This window comes from Manis javanica, chromosome 1 (assembly GCF_040802235.1).
Source record: "Manis javanica isolate MJ-LG chromosome 1, MJ_LKY, whole genome shotgun sequence".
NCBI classification, from domain to species: domain Eukaryota; kingdom Metazoa; phylum Chordata; class Mammalia; order Pholidota; family Manidae; genus Manis; species Manis javanica.
The window spans coordinates 166122874-166136162 of NC_133156.1; the positions used below are offsets into that span (position 1 = coordinate 166122874).

Consider the following 13289-nt stretch of genomic DNA (forward strand, 5'->3'; position numbering starts at 1 on the left):
CTGTGAGGGCAGGAGAAGGTGGGTGTCTCAGCTCAAGCAGAGAGGGAGTGAATTCATCCCTCCTCTGCCTTTTTATTTTATTGGGGGCCCAATGTATATGTTAGCAGGGGGTTGTCAGCTGGATGAAGCCCATCCATCTTGGGGAGGGATGTCTGTTCTGCTCAGTCTACCAAGTTAAACACTGATGTCTTCCAGGAGCAACCTGACAGACACATCCACAGGTAATGTGCTCCAAGCTCTCTGGGCATCCCTTAGCCCAGTCAAGTCGACACATGAAATTAACCATCCCACCTGTCTACTTCCCATGCCAGCCTGGGAGCTTCTCTGTCTGTCCAAGGCCAGGTTCAGGCCCCCTCATTGCTCCCCAGCCCCTCACTGTTATTATGGCACTCTTGTGGGCGCTCCCCGGGCAAAGGCTGAATTAGTCTGATATGCCCCTTGCGCCCCTCACTGAGTCCAGAACTACTCAATGCATGAAAACTTCTGGGTTTACTGAAGACGAGCCTCCAACTGGATGGACACCATTTCGGTAGGAGTGTCCAGCAGAACAGGAGTGTGTTGTGGACTGTGTGCCTGCCGAATCCAGGGAGCTGGCCTGTTCTAAGACTTCGGACGCTTTCGGGGGGTTGGGGTGGTGGCTATTTCAGTGAGGCAGCTCAGGTTTTAGGTGAACCATAAACCGGTGGACAGAATAGGATGGACTCATTCATTTTTGCAGGTTGGAGTTGCTTAGATCAAACCCCTGGGAGGCCCTCATCTGCAGTTTCCATGAGGCAAGAATATTTGCCCCGTGGCCCCCGCTCTCTGCCAAGACAGAGCACCCAGGCATCCGGACCCTGTAGTCTCTACAAACCCACAGGATTTGGCTCACACTGTTCCCAGCACCCAGTGTGGGGGGTCTGACTCCGAGCAGCTGCCCCACCATTGCTGGGTGCATGCATGGAGAGTGAAATTAAGAATGAATTCACAGACAGAGAAATCCTGTCTTGGAAAACTGATAATGTAGTTTTCTGGAGACCTTTGCACTTAAATTGGAAACAAACAAACCCTCTCTTTTAGTATATGTAAAGGTAATTTTCCATTTCCAACATTTACTCTCCCCCAGGAGTGCATGGAAACATTAAACAAAATCTTCACTTCAATGCCCACCAGGAGGAGAAGGGTCCATATGACACAGCAACTTTGCCACAGCAGTGAGGAGAACCTACTTCCACAAGTAGCAACACAGACAGAGTTGGATGATGCGGAGGGGAGGCAGCAAGCGGCACACTAACCCCACTTACGCTGATGCGTAAAACCCCGTAAACAAAGTGCGGGTGGGAACCAACAAGCTGCATTTTCTTTAACAAGAAGCCAATATAATAAAATGGTATCCTTTAAATTAGAGGATTAAATGCCTTGGTCTTCATCCCTCTCAGCCTAGAACAGATCTAATCATGTTTATTTCCCCTCAGTCTGGACCAAGCCAGCTTTTGACCAGAAGAGAGCATGCAAAATTCAATACACGGCATTGTGTGAAGACAGAAGAAGAGAATGGGAATGGAGATGAAAACGCCAAAGAAATGACAAGATGGAAGGAGGAGAAGAGCAGCAAGGGGCAGGGAGCAAGAAGGAAGGTGATGCTTTGCTCCAACGGACACAAGGTGACCCGGAGCTGGCAGAGGCCCCACTTCTCAGCCAGCAGAGAGAACAGAGGGGGCATTTTTCTTCCCCATGTGCAAATAATCATCTCTTACAACAACTGAGGTGTTGTCAGTGTCAGACAAGGGTAGTTTATGACTGGCAGGATTTCGTCCTCTTAAACACTCTTCAATGCAGGAGTTTGTTGTTACCATCGCCTGGAGGCCTTCAGATGTCCTCAGGGCCTGCGCACACCAACCTGGGGGCCACGGACTCTGAGTGAGCGGCTGTCGCCCTGTCCGCAGGGCCTACCCTGGAGGAGCTGATGTCCAGACACCTACAGAGGCAGGATGAGAAACTGAGTGGACATTTTTCACTCTCAGGGGCTTGAGGCTTAAACATGTCTGTCTTTGGGTTAGGAGGAGGATGTGTGGTGAACACAAGGGTGGGCATATGGTGAGGAGGAGTCTCACATGGCCTCTTCCCATGGGCCCCAGGCCAGATAAGGACCTTCCACAGATGTCAGCACTAGGAGGGAGGGAGGGGCGTCCACTCCAGATTCCCAGCCCTCCCACGGACAAGGGCATCACCTTGGGCCCCTCCCACAGATTCCCATGTAACTGACCTGGAAGGGAGTCTGGTTGCCAAAAATGTGCCCCGGTGATCCTAAAAGGCACACGAGTCTCCCTGATCTCAAGTCTAGTGCAGACATCACTCTCCTTCTGCAGGAGAGGAAACTGCATAGCAGAGAGGCGAAGTGACTTGCCTAAGGTCACACAACACAAGCAGACAAAGGGTGAGAACCCCCATCTCCCGACGACCATTCTCGAGAGGAGAAAAAATAAGTCTCCACGCATTCGGGGTCAGAATTAGTGGGCCAATCTCTCCCTGTCAGCTTCCACGGGAAGAATTTCCCCTGTCAACCGTGCCACAAATCTCAGGGCTAGGCAGGGGCAGAGTCACTCTCGGCCCGAGTCTCTGGCAGCCTCTGTCCGCACACTGCTGGAATGAGCCTGGAACGTCTTATCCTGCCAGGGGCCTTGGGAGGAGGCCTTCAGGCTGCTGGCTATGGAGCTGCTGGGGGAGTCACACCCGCGTGTGGCCTATGGCCATGCCCAGGATGCAGGCTTCCTCTCTCATCATATCTGGACTCCCAGGAGGCAGTTTGTCCCCTTAGATGGAGATGATGGCACAGCAAGTTTGGAGTATAGCATCCATGGGCACACATAAGCCAGGCTAGAAAGCACATCAGTAACAAAAATATTTCAGGGCCCCTGCAGCTTACTGATGTCCACCCTGGCAGGCCCTGAGCCCCAGCACATGGTCCCAGGACATCTCTTGGCCTCTCTGGCAAGTAGTCCATTGACAGATTTGGAAATGAGCAGAGCAGGTTTGGCCCGGTGGGGGGATGTGGCAAAGTGGGAGGTGGGGGCGAGAAGGCCAGGCTTCTTTGGCACCCGATTTGCAGGGCACAACAAGACCAGCGGACCAGAGCAGGCTGAGATAATGGGGCAGGAGGCCCTGTCATCCCTATTTTGCAGGCTGACCCTCACATCTTAGGAAAGAGCAAAATTAGGTGACTCGGCACATTGTGAAAGGGACACCCAGGGGTGGATGGACCTCCCACTTGGAGCTTCTGCAATGACTGGAAAGGAAAGGAGACTGAGGGCAGAGGCCAGGTGTCAGAGGCCTTAGCTTGTCATCTGCACTTGGGGGCTGCTGTGAGGGGTCAATGAGGGAACACAGGTCAGGTCTTTGGGAAGGTGCTCAGCGAGTTCCAAGTGCCCCGTGACGTTCGCCACTGCCGTTGGTGCTAGTTTTATCATGAGGGGCTACAAACTGCTTTCCCTACCTCTGGTCTCTTTGTAAAAAAAAAAAACACACTAAACCCTAGAAGCAAAACCAGAAATGTAGTGGGAGAAATCCAATCCTAAACCTGAAATGTCACTTTCATTAAAATGCAACATAATGTCATCCCCAGAACAGCTTCTCATCCACATAAATGAGTTTGTTCGCCACATCTTTGCTTTTTAAATACTTCACGGGTCCCACTGGAGCCATTACAGAAAGGCCCACATGTACTATTATAAGGAAAGCACCTATTGTGCTTTATCAGGGTTAATTGTTGGTATGGGGCACTGGGCGCCCTCCAACGCCTCTCTTAGTGTGTGGGAGGGGGTTTGCCTGCCCAGTTCATGCATCACCTACCTGCTTGTTCGTTTATTCATTCTTCATTCATTCATTCACTCATTCATGTGATCTACTAAACATCTGCCCTGTGCCAGGCCCTGTTTCAGGACACTGCAGCATCAACACAGGAAAGAATTGGTAAGCTAGCGATGCAGGACAGACTATAGACAAGAAGCCATCAGAAGCACTGATGGAAATCAGGTGGGGTGCAAGACAGAGGACGGCTGTGTGGTGTAGGAGGCCTGCCTGGGGGGTGGCTACTGGGACCTACAGGGTCGGAGGGCATGATGACTGATTCAGCACTGGAGAAGAGAGAGAGGCAACAATAAGGCCCTGAGGCAGGAGCCCCTCAGTAGTCAACATGGGTCTCAGCAGTTAACTAACCAATTTAATATTGCCAGTCTGCATGCAACACACCCTATCCCAGCCCTCTTGGTTGGCAGACCCTTGTCACATCCATGGGAACTTGCCTCCATGGCTGCTTCCCTTCCCTGCAGGCCTGCCCCCCACCACCTGTCATGCCACAAAGTGGAGGGGAGAATGGACACACTTGGCCCGGGAGCCCTCATCTCTCAGTGTTGACTGCTTGGCTTTCTGACACCATGAGTAGAAAGTCCTCTGCCTCCTCTTTGTCAAGTGGGAAGAGCCCTCTTCAGAGGATTGTTCAGAGGTTCACAGAAGACTGGAAGAGGAGACTCGGTATAAAATGTGGGGAACCACCCGAGCACAGCCTGTCTGAAACTGGGGCAGCCCAGAAGACTGAGTGGTATCTGTAAACTGATGTCATTGCTGCTCCCTCCCAGATACAATACAACCTTGAAGGTTTCTCCCCTACCTCCTTTAAAACATGCTTGCATGCAACTCACACAGTTGCTAATTAATCTTCTTTTTAGCCAGTGAGGCCTCTGCCTTTTTTTATTTTTAATTTTTTATTAAGGTATGATTGATATACACTCTTATGAAGGTTTCAAATGAAAAAACAATGTGGTTACTACATTTACCCATATTATCAAGTCCCCACCCCTACCCCAATGTGGTCACTGTCCATCAGTGCAACAAGTTGAGGCCTCTGCCTTTTAACAGAGAACCAAATATTAAGCCAAAGAAATGGCTCTCTAAGAGTGGACATTTCAGCCACCAACTGACAGGTCCCAGGAGGGAATTTTTCCAGGGGGAAGTCTTCCCTGGCTTCCAGAGCACCTCAGGCTGCCCTTGCCCATTGCACAGAGAGGCTGACTGCCGGCCCTCCCCTGAACTGGGTGCTGGGTAGATCATCACCCAGAGGTCAACCAGTCAAGGAGGTGATGTTGATTCGCCTTTGGCACCTCGTCCAGCCCCAACTAGAGCTCCATTCATCTGATTCTCCCTGTCCTGTTTCGGGCACCACATTACATGGTCACTGGCCCATGCAGTGGCCTACTGAGAGGCCAGGTGCCCTGGGGGCAGGAGTACAAGGGTCAGCTTGGGCAATCGACAGGCTCTACCTGCAAAAGCCATCTCTGCCTCCTTCTCTCACCTAAGAAATGGCAAGGCCATCCCTTGCCTTCCAGGGGGTCATCTGGCCTCATGCTGCAGGGTGATAGGTGCTATTCTAGTGCCCTTCCCTACAGCTGACTCTCTCCTCCAGCCCTTCCCAGTGAGGACCGTCTGGAGCCCATTCCTCTCTGAGAAGGAGGCACAGAGAGCTCCTGGCTCCTTGGAGGAGGCTTTCAGAACTGACTTTGACTTTGATGGTAGGAAGCAAAAAATGAACCAAGGGGAGAGGGTGGCAGCTAATTTTGGATCAACAAGACCTTGCTTTGCCCTCACATCCCTTGTTTGGTGTCACTGCCTGGTGTCCTGTGAAACCTGTGTTCTTATTGCTCACCTCACAAGTCCTTTTCCCTCCCCAGCCTCCATGTCCCCTCTGGCAAGCCAGGGGACTATGCTGGGTGTTCTCAAAGGCCCCGCCTGCTCTAACACGCCTTCAGTAACCTGCTGGGGAGGGGACATGATGGGCTTTGTGAAAAACATCCAGCTGGTCATACCAACACTCCCCAGTTGGCTGATAGGAATAAGGGACTGGAAGCCCTAAGCATTTCATGAAATAAAGCAGCCCTTTTATCTTTAAGGGCCCTTTCTCTCAGCAGCTATGCCTTCCAAATTAGAGCCTATTTTCTCATTAGGTATTTTTAGAAAACCAGGACTATTTTAGCCAAGTATCTCAGCAAACCTCTTCAGATGTTTTCAGAGAGAGGAATTCCCAAAGAATTCTGCCCCCAATTCCATTAAGTCAGGGGTCACAGGCATGCGATGAAAACAGTAGGTCACTATGAGCTATACATTGCCCAGGGAGGGCTGACCTGCCCCTGATCGTGGCACTGGGCGAGCAGCTGGGAGGCCCATATGAGGGCTGAGAGGCCTGGAGTCAGGATGCCCACACTCCTGGGGCTCCCTGGAGCACATGAGCTGACAGGCGAGCAGCCACTCTGCAACAGGGATATTTATGATTTGCAAATACCTTTTCCTACTCATTGACTTGCATTTTCATTATCTTAGTGGTGTCTTTTGATGAACAGAAGTTCTTAGTTCTAACAAAGTCATAATTTACTGTTCTTTTCCTTTGTGCTTAGGGCTCTTTGTACTATATTTGAGAAAATTTTTTTCATGTCCAAGACCAAGAAATTACTCTTTTATGTTATCTTTTCAAAGTTTTGTTACTTTACTTTACACATTTAGATCTACAATCCACCTGATTTGATTGTTGTATCTGCCATGAGGTAAGGTTGAGACTCATTTTTTAAAAGGTGAATATCCAATTGACTCAGCAGACTTTATGAAAGATCATCCATTCTGTCTTACTGTGTGGCAGTGTTTTTTTTTATCGCAAATCAAATAACTGACTATGTGTGGTCTGTTTTCTAAGGGCTCTCTTTTCTGTCCCACTGGTCTATTAGTCTGTGCTTACATACATCTCACACGGTCTTATTTACTAAACCTTCGGCATAAGCCCAGACAAATATTCTTATTCAACTTTGCTTCGGTCATTTAATTTTCCAGATAAATTATAAAGTTTGTTATAAAAATAAAGAAAACTCTACTGGAATTTGTATTAAAATTGTACGGGCTCTATAGATAACTTTGTAGATGACTGACTTTACAAGTATTAAGTCTCTTATTCCAGAAATATCTCTTTAGGATTCTTTTAATTTCTCTTAGTAACAATCTTATAGTCTTCAATTAAACTTCATTAGATTTATTTCTCTATATTTTTTAAAGAATTTTTTCCCCAAGCAGTTTTAGGTTCACAGCACAATTGAGAGGAAGGTATGGAAATTTTCCAGACACCCCACCCACCACCCCCCATTTTTTTTTTTTTTAGCAGGCTCTCCCCCTATTTAGGCTTTGCAAGCAGGTCCTGGCCTAGTATAGTGGGCTGTGCATCCAATGACAACTTAATTTCAGAGCCTTAGTGATATTATTACAGACTCGCAAGGTCTTCCACAGGTCCTTCCTGCTGCTGCCTGAAATTCCTTAGGATGGTCCTCCTACTGCCTATAGAATGCGGGAAGGAATCTCAGGTCCATGGATACAGAGAATGCTTCTATTCAGGCTAGGCTGCTTGTTGCGGTGTAATCCCTTTTGCTCGTACCGTCCAGCCACTGCAGGTGTCTGTCAGCATGGGAGAAGACTCTTGGGCCCACCAGGAGGGGGAAAGAATGAATCTACGTCGGCCATCTTCTGGTGTCAGTTTAGACAGCAGGAACATCCAGTTTAGATCTCCTGCTGGATGTGGGGGTAGTAAGACACTGTTGTTCCTCTAGTCCCAGGATCCCTAACTAGTCCCCCTCTCTCTTACTCCCTTTCAGAATTTTCCTTTGCTTGCCTCTTACATTAGTTCCAGAGTAAACCATTGTACTTAGCCAGAAGGAGAGAAGGGAGAGAAACGAGTTTAAGCTATCTTGTCTGGACCAGAGGTCCTTTCAATAAATTTTGAATAAAAGAATTCTTTGAATGAATGAGTGACAAGTCCATCTTGAATACAAGTTACTGACCTAAAGATAGCCAGGCTATAAAAAGGAAGGAGATCACAGACTCTTCGAATGGGCAGGATCTTAGACTCTGGTTTACCCTCCTTCACAAAGGAGATACCTTTCTACAGAGTACCCCAACATTTGGGCAGCCCACTTCCCCCCTACCTTGGGATCATGAGAATTATCCAACTAGTGGCTTCCTTGTTGCCCTTGTTTCCTGGATATTCAAGGAGAACTTTATGCATCCATCATGTAGAGCTAGAAAGAAAGAAATAGAATTGCCTATTTTAATTTCTGTAACTAGTATATTTCAGGACAATGCATGAATAGCCAGTAAAGATGAAGACAGATTATGGATGAAAAGAACACAAGTAGAGAAGTGAGGAAGCAAAGCAAGCGAGCTTTTTAAACATTTCACTCCATCTCAACTAAAACAGGAAGCAGAAACCTGCCGTCCAAAGCAGGAAATACTAGGAAACACCAGCTGAGAAACTGCCCACTTGGCATCAGTGAGCCCCAGCTGGCCCTCTGACCCCACTCCTATTTGAAGTCAGTGACGCAGTCAAGCTTTCCTTTCCTGCACCTGAAAGAATGACTTCAGTCCAGACCGAATCCTTATTAGAAATGATGCGGTTATATTTAGACCCGGGCACGTAGTCTGCCTCAGCCTAATTGTTAGGTCCTTATTTAAGGAAATAGGGGGATGATGCTGACTAAGAGTCCACCTGGTATCCTACGAAAAGGAACCTTATTTCTCAGACAGCATGTTAATTTGGAGCCAGCTGCCACTGCCAATGATGAGTCTTGGCTCCTGCACTGCGTGTCCCAGGCTATTCACTGAATCTCCCTCACCAGAATACACCCACCTTGCCAGTGGAAGTGAGCCCGTGCCAAGCTGTCCCTGCCCTCACTGACTTACTTTCTCTGGAAAGCAGAGAACACAGCCAGATCCTGGGAGTCTGAATCTGGATTCTAAGGCATGTCTTTGGTCAAATTATTTCTTGGGGCTTTAGTTTCCCAACCTACACAAAGAACACTAACTCAGGCTCAAAAGGATTGAGCAAAAGGTTGTAAGTGCTGGCAGTAGGGAGTGCTCAATAAGTCCTAGCCTCCATATTATTATTATTAATTATTCTCAGAGTGCTCAAAGGCCTTCTATGTGTTGTTTCATCTGGTCTTAACAAATATGCTATGAGAGAGGTGTTACTGTCCCCTGAAAGCAGTAAGGCTCAGGATGGTTGGGTGAGTTGACAAGTTAAACCATTCAGCAGGGGAATCCAGGTCTCTTGGCTCCAGCACCAATGTCTGGGGGCAGTTGAGCAGATAGTGCACATCACACACGGCAGCAACAGCCCACAGCAAGCACAGCAATCAGCTGTCTACATACTTGTTCTTTCAATATGCATAACACCTATAGGCTCTGGGTTCCATCATAAACCACTTTTCAGATGAGGGGATCAAAGTTCAGAGAGATCACAGAAGGTGCCAGGGGCACACAGCTGAGTAAGGCGATGCTGGGCTGTCTGTCTGGTTTATCATGCTACAAACTGTACCCTCAGTCCTGTGCTGCTGTTTAGTGCCGCCAATTCCCAAGAACCACCGGAACCACATGCCTTATCAGTGTGGCCAGGGAAAGGAGAACAACTTATTTTTCATAGATTCCTTGGGATTCTCTATGTAGATAATCATGTTGCCCATAACAAGAGAAAGTTTTATTTCCTCTTTTCCAATGTGTATGACTTTTCTTTCTTTTTCCTGCCTTCTTACAGAGGCTAGAACTTCTAGTACTGTGATGAAGGTGACGTCTTTGCTCCAGATCTTAGAGAGAATGTATTCAGTTTTTCACCATTTGTTGCAGGGTTTACTGGGTGTTCTTTATGAGGCTGAAGGAGCTGCCCTCTATTCCTAGTGTACTGAGAAGTTTTTTTTTTCAATCATTAGTGGGTGTTGAATTTTGTCAAATGATTTTTCTGCATCAACTGATATGGTCATGTGACTTTTCTTCTTAGCCTGTCAATATACTAGATTATACTGATTGATCATCAAATACTGAATCAGTCTAGCATACCTGGCTTAAATCTTTCGTGGTTGTGGTATCTCATTCATCTTATACATTGTTGGATCTGATTGGTTAAATTTGGTTGATGATTTTTACATTTAAGTTCATGAGAGATATTGGTCTTTATCTCTCTCTCTTTTTTTTTGGTACTCTCTTTGATATGAGAGTAATGGTGGCCTCAAATATAGAATTAGGAAGTATTCCCATTTTCTGGAAGAGATTACATAGAAATAGCATTAATTATTCCTTGAATGGTAAAATTTTCCAGTGAAACCATCTGGGCCTGCAAATATATTTTAGGGGAGCATTTTAATTACAAATTCAGTTTCTTTAATAGTTATAAAACTGAAAAGACCATCCTATTTATCTAGGCTGAATTTCATTAGTTAGTAGTTTCTAAGGAATTGGCCCATTTCTTCCAACATGTTGAATTTATGAGCATAAAGATGTTTGCACATATTTTATTATCTTTTTAATGGCTACAGAATTTATTGTGGTAGCTCCTGTTTCAGTCCTGTTATTGGTGATTTGTCTTCTCTTTATCTTTGACAATCTTGTTCAAGGTTATTAATTAGATTTTTTTTTTTAAGAACCATTTTTCTGTTTCAATTATTTTTTTCTATTGTTTCCATCTTTAAATTTTATTGTTTTCTTCCTCTTTATTATTTCTTTCCTTCTGTTTGCTTTGAATTTATTTTGCTCTTCTTTTTAAAATTTCTTGATGTAGGTATGTAGATTAGTGACTTGAGATATTTTCTCTTTTCTAACATAAGCATTTAGTTCCATGCTTCAGCTGTATCTCACAAATTTTAATGTGTTTATTTATATTCTCATTCAGTTCTATGAATTTTTAAAATTTCCTTGGAGATAACTTCTTTGATCCATGAATTATTTAGAAGTTTATAGTTTAGTTTTCAAGTGTTTGGAGATTATCTTGTTGACTTGCTGTTTTGATTTCTTGTTTGCTTCCAGTATGGTCAGACAACACACTCTGAATGATTTTAATTCATTCTAATTTGTTATGGTTTGTTCTGTGACCTAGGATACAGTCTACCTTGGTGAATGTTGCATGGTCCCTTTAAAAGAACGTATATTGTGCTGTTTTTGGACAGAGCATTCTGTAAGTGTTGATTAGATCCTTTCAATTGATGGTGTTGTTGAGTTCTTCTGTATTTTTGTTGATTTTCTCTCTAGTAGTCCTAGAGTACGGAGTGGAGGGATTTAAGCTTCCAACTACAATTGTGGATTTGTCTTAGTTCTTTTTTTTAGTTGTCTTAGTTTTTGCTTCATATATTGTGAAACTCTGATACTTGGTTCACAGGAAAGCTGTATCTTAGTGGATCAGTCCTTTTTATTGTATAATTTCCCTCTTTGCCCATAGTAACTTTCTTTGCTCTTAAGTCTACTTTGTCTGATATTAACATAGCCACTCATGCTTCCTTTGGATTAATGCTTGTATGGCATATATTTTTCCTTTATTTTGCTTTCAGTCTACCTATGCCATTGGATTTGAAATGAGTTTCTTATAAACAACATATTGTTAGGTGTCGTTTTCTAATCCACACTCTGTCAATTTCTAGCTTTCAGTTGGTATACTTAGACACTGACACTTAAGGTGTTTATTGATCTATTAGGTCCAAGACTAGCATTTTATTATTTGTTTTCTGTTTCTCATTCTTCTGTTTCTTTTTTCTTATCTTCCTGTGGGTCAACTGAATACTTTTTAGAGTTCCATTTTGATTTAATTATTATATTTTTTAGTATGTCATTCTTTTATTGGTTTCTTTGTATTATTGTTAGAAGACTCTGTTGCTGGGCAACCTTTGGACATGGGAGGAAGCTGCTGGGGTGGGTCTCCCTATGTCACTAAGTAGAGGCCAAGGAGACACAGGGTATCACATCACTGCTGCGCCTACTGGGAGTGGTCAGGCCACCCTCTGTGTCTCAGTTTGTGGGTAAAATTGCAATATTTCCAGAATCTCTCATCCAGCCTTAGTACATCTCCGTATCAATAGGTGTTTCCAAGGGGTGGAGAGAAGTAATCCATCTCCGTATCAATAGGTAATTACAAGGGTGAGAGAGGGCATATCTGGACTGGAGAAGTTGGGTGGGGTCTCTTCTTCTGCAGCCAGGTCGAGAGAGACATGGGAGAGCAGAAGTGGATGACTGCTTGTAAGAAATAAATGGTTTCCTCCCACTTTATTTCTCCCTTTGGCTGATTTCGGTTTCAAAGGTATTTTGCCCTGGGATTTTCCCCCAGAAGTTACAGAGTTACTGCCCAGGGCTTTGCTGGTACTGCAGCCACCAGTGGATTGAATCACCTGTGAGGACCCTGGGCTATAAAGTGGGGTCTAAACTTCCTATTGGGTATCTGTTGGGTTTCCCCTTCCCTGTACTTTGTTCAAAAAGAGCAGGATATTCTTGGGTTGGTTCTACTTTCTTTTTTTTGAGGGTGGGTTGAGGGGTTCTGTGCCTGTTGGTGATTCCAGGTTGCAAGCCTCTCCTGTGCTCAGAAGATTATTTCTCAACTCTTGATGTTTGTCACCAGTCCACCGTTTTTTCTTCCCGCTTTCAGAGTTCTTTTATCATAATCTGTTGAAGAGTTTCCAGGGTATTTAAGTGTATTTAGAGAAATGGAGCAGGCAAGTGAGTCTACGCCATCTTGTTCCAGAACCAGGAGCCAGGACAGCCTATTTTTTAAAATGTTTCAGATGCATTTTCTTTCCTGGTTGATTTTCCCAGAAAGCAGAAAAAATACTATCAATGGTGTTTCCAATGATCAAAACTACAACCTCTTGCTCTTTGGAAGGAATCAGTTGCTTTATCCAACAGTCACATTTCTCAGCCTGTTTTATATTTAGCCAGTGGGATATTGAATTCCTTTTGAAAGCCTAACTAGGTTATCGCTTCTTTCCTGGACCAAAAGTTGATTAGTAATGTAAATAGTTGTGTGTAACACAGCAAATGGTTTTTCTTTCCCATTCCTCACCCGGGGTCTTGAATGAAGAGGTTTTTTTTTCTTTGGGGCTGAAAGGCTATGACTGCATTCATCTAGAAATAGATTACTCAGGATGCACTGGAGCTTTATTACAAATATGTAGTTGCACTAGCAAAGACTGCTTATATCTGTGTTTTCCTTATTGCTCATCTCGGGTCCTTGCCTGACAATATAGGGTGGGCTTTCAGCCCAAGGACTCACAGGGAAATATAGTATTAAAAATTGGACTTAATGTTTTAAATTTACCCACAAAGAAACAGTAGGCCCAGCAATGCTCAAACTGATAGAACCCTGCCTCTCCTTAAAAAAAAAAAATACTGCCTTCTATACCCTTTTCCTCACCAGAAGGATAATCCTCTGGTTTCTCTTAAGTAACCAGAGACTGGAGGGGAAAAAAACATCCAATTTG

General features: G+C 45.0%; 1 long non-coding RNA gene across 10 annotated transcripts in view; it reads right to left on the reverse strand.

Moving 5' to 3' along the window:
• Positions 1-13289, reverse strand: part of LOC108394829 (uncharacterized) — a 269317-nt gene that overhangs the window by 120716 nt on the left and 135312 nt on the right. For 4 of the 10 annotated variants that reach the window (XR_005056961.2, XR_012133172.1, XR_012133169.1 and 1 more), the window contains exon 4: positions 7989-8081. This is a non-coding gene — a long non-coding RNA (uncharacterized lncRNA). Of the gene's footprint in view, positions 1-1410; positions 7576-7988; positions 8082-13289 lie in introns of those variants that run through there. The other 6 variants (XR_012133170.1, XR_012133168.1, XR_012133167.1 and 3 more) reach the window with 6 other exon arrangements.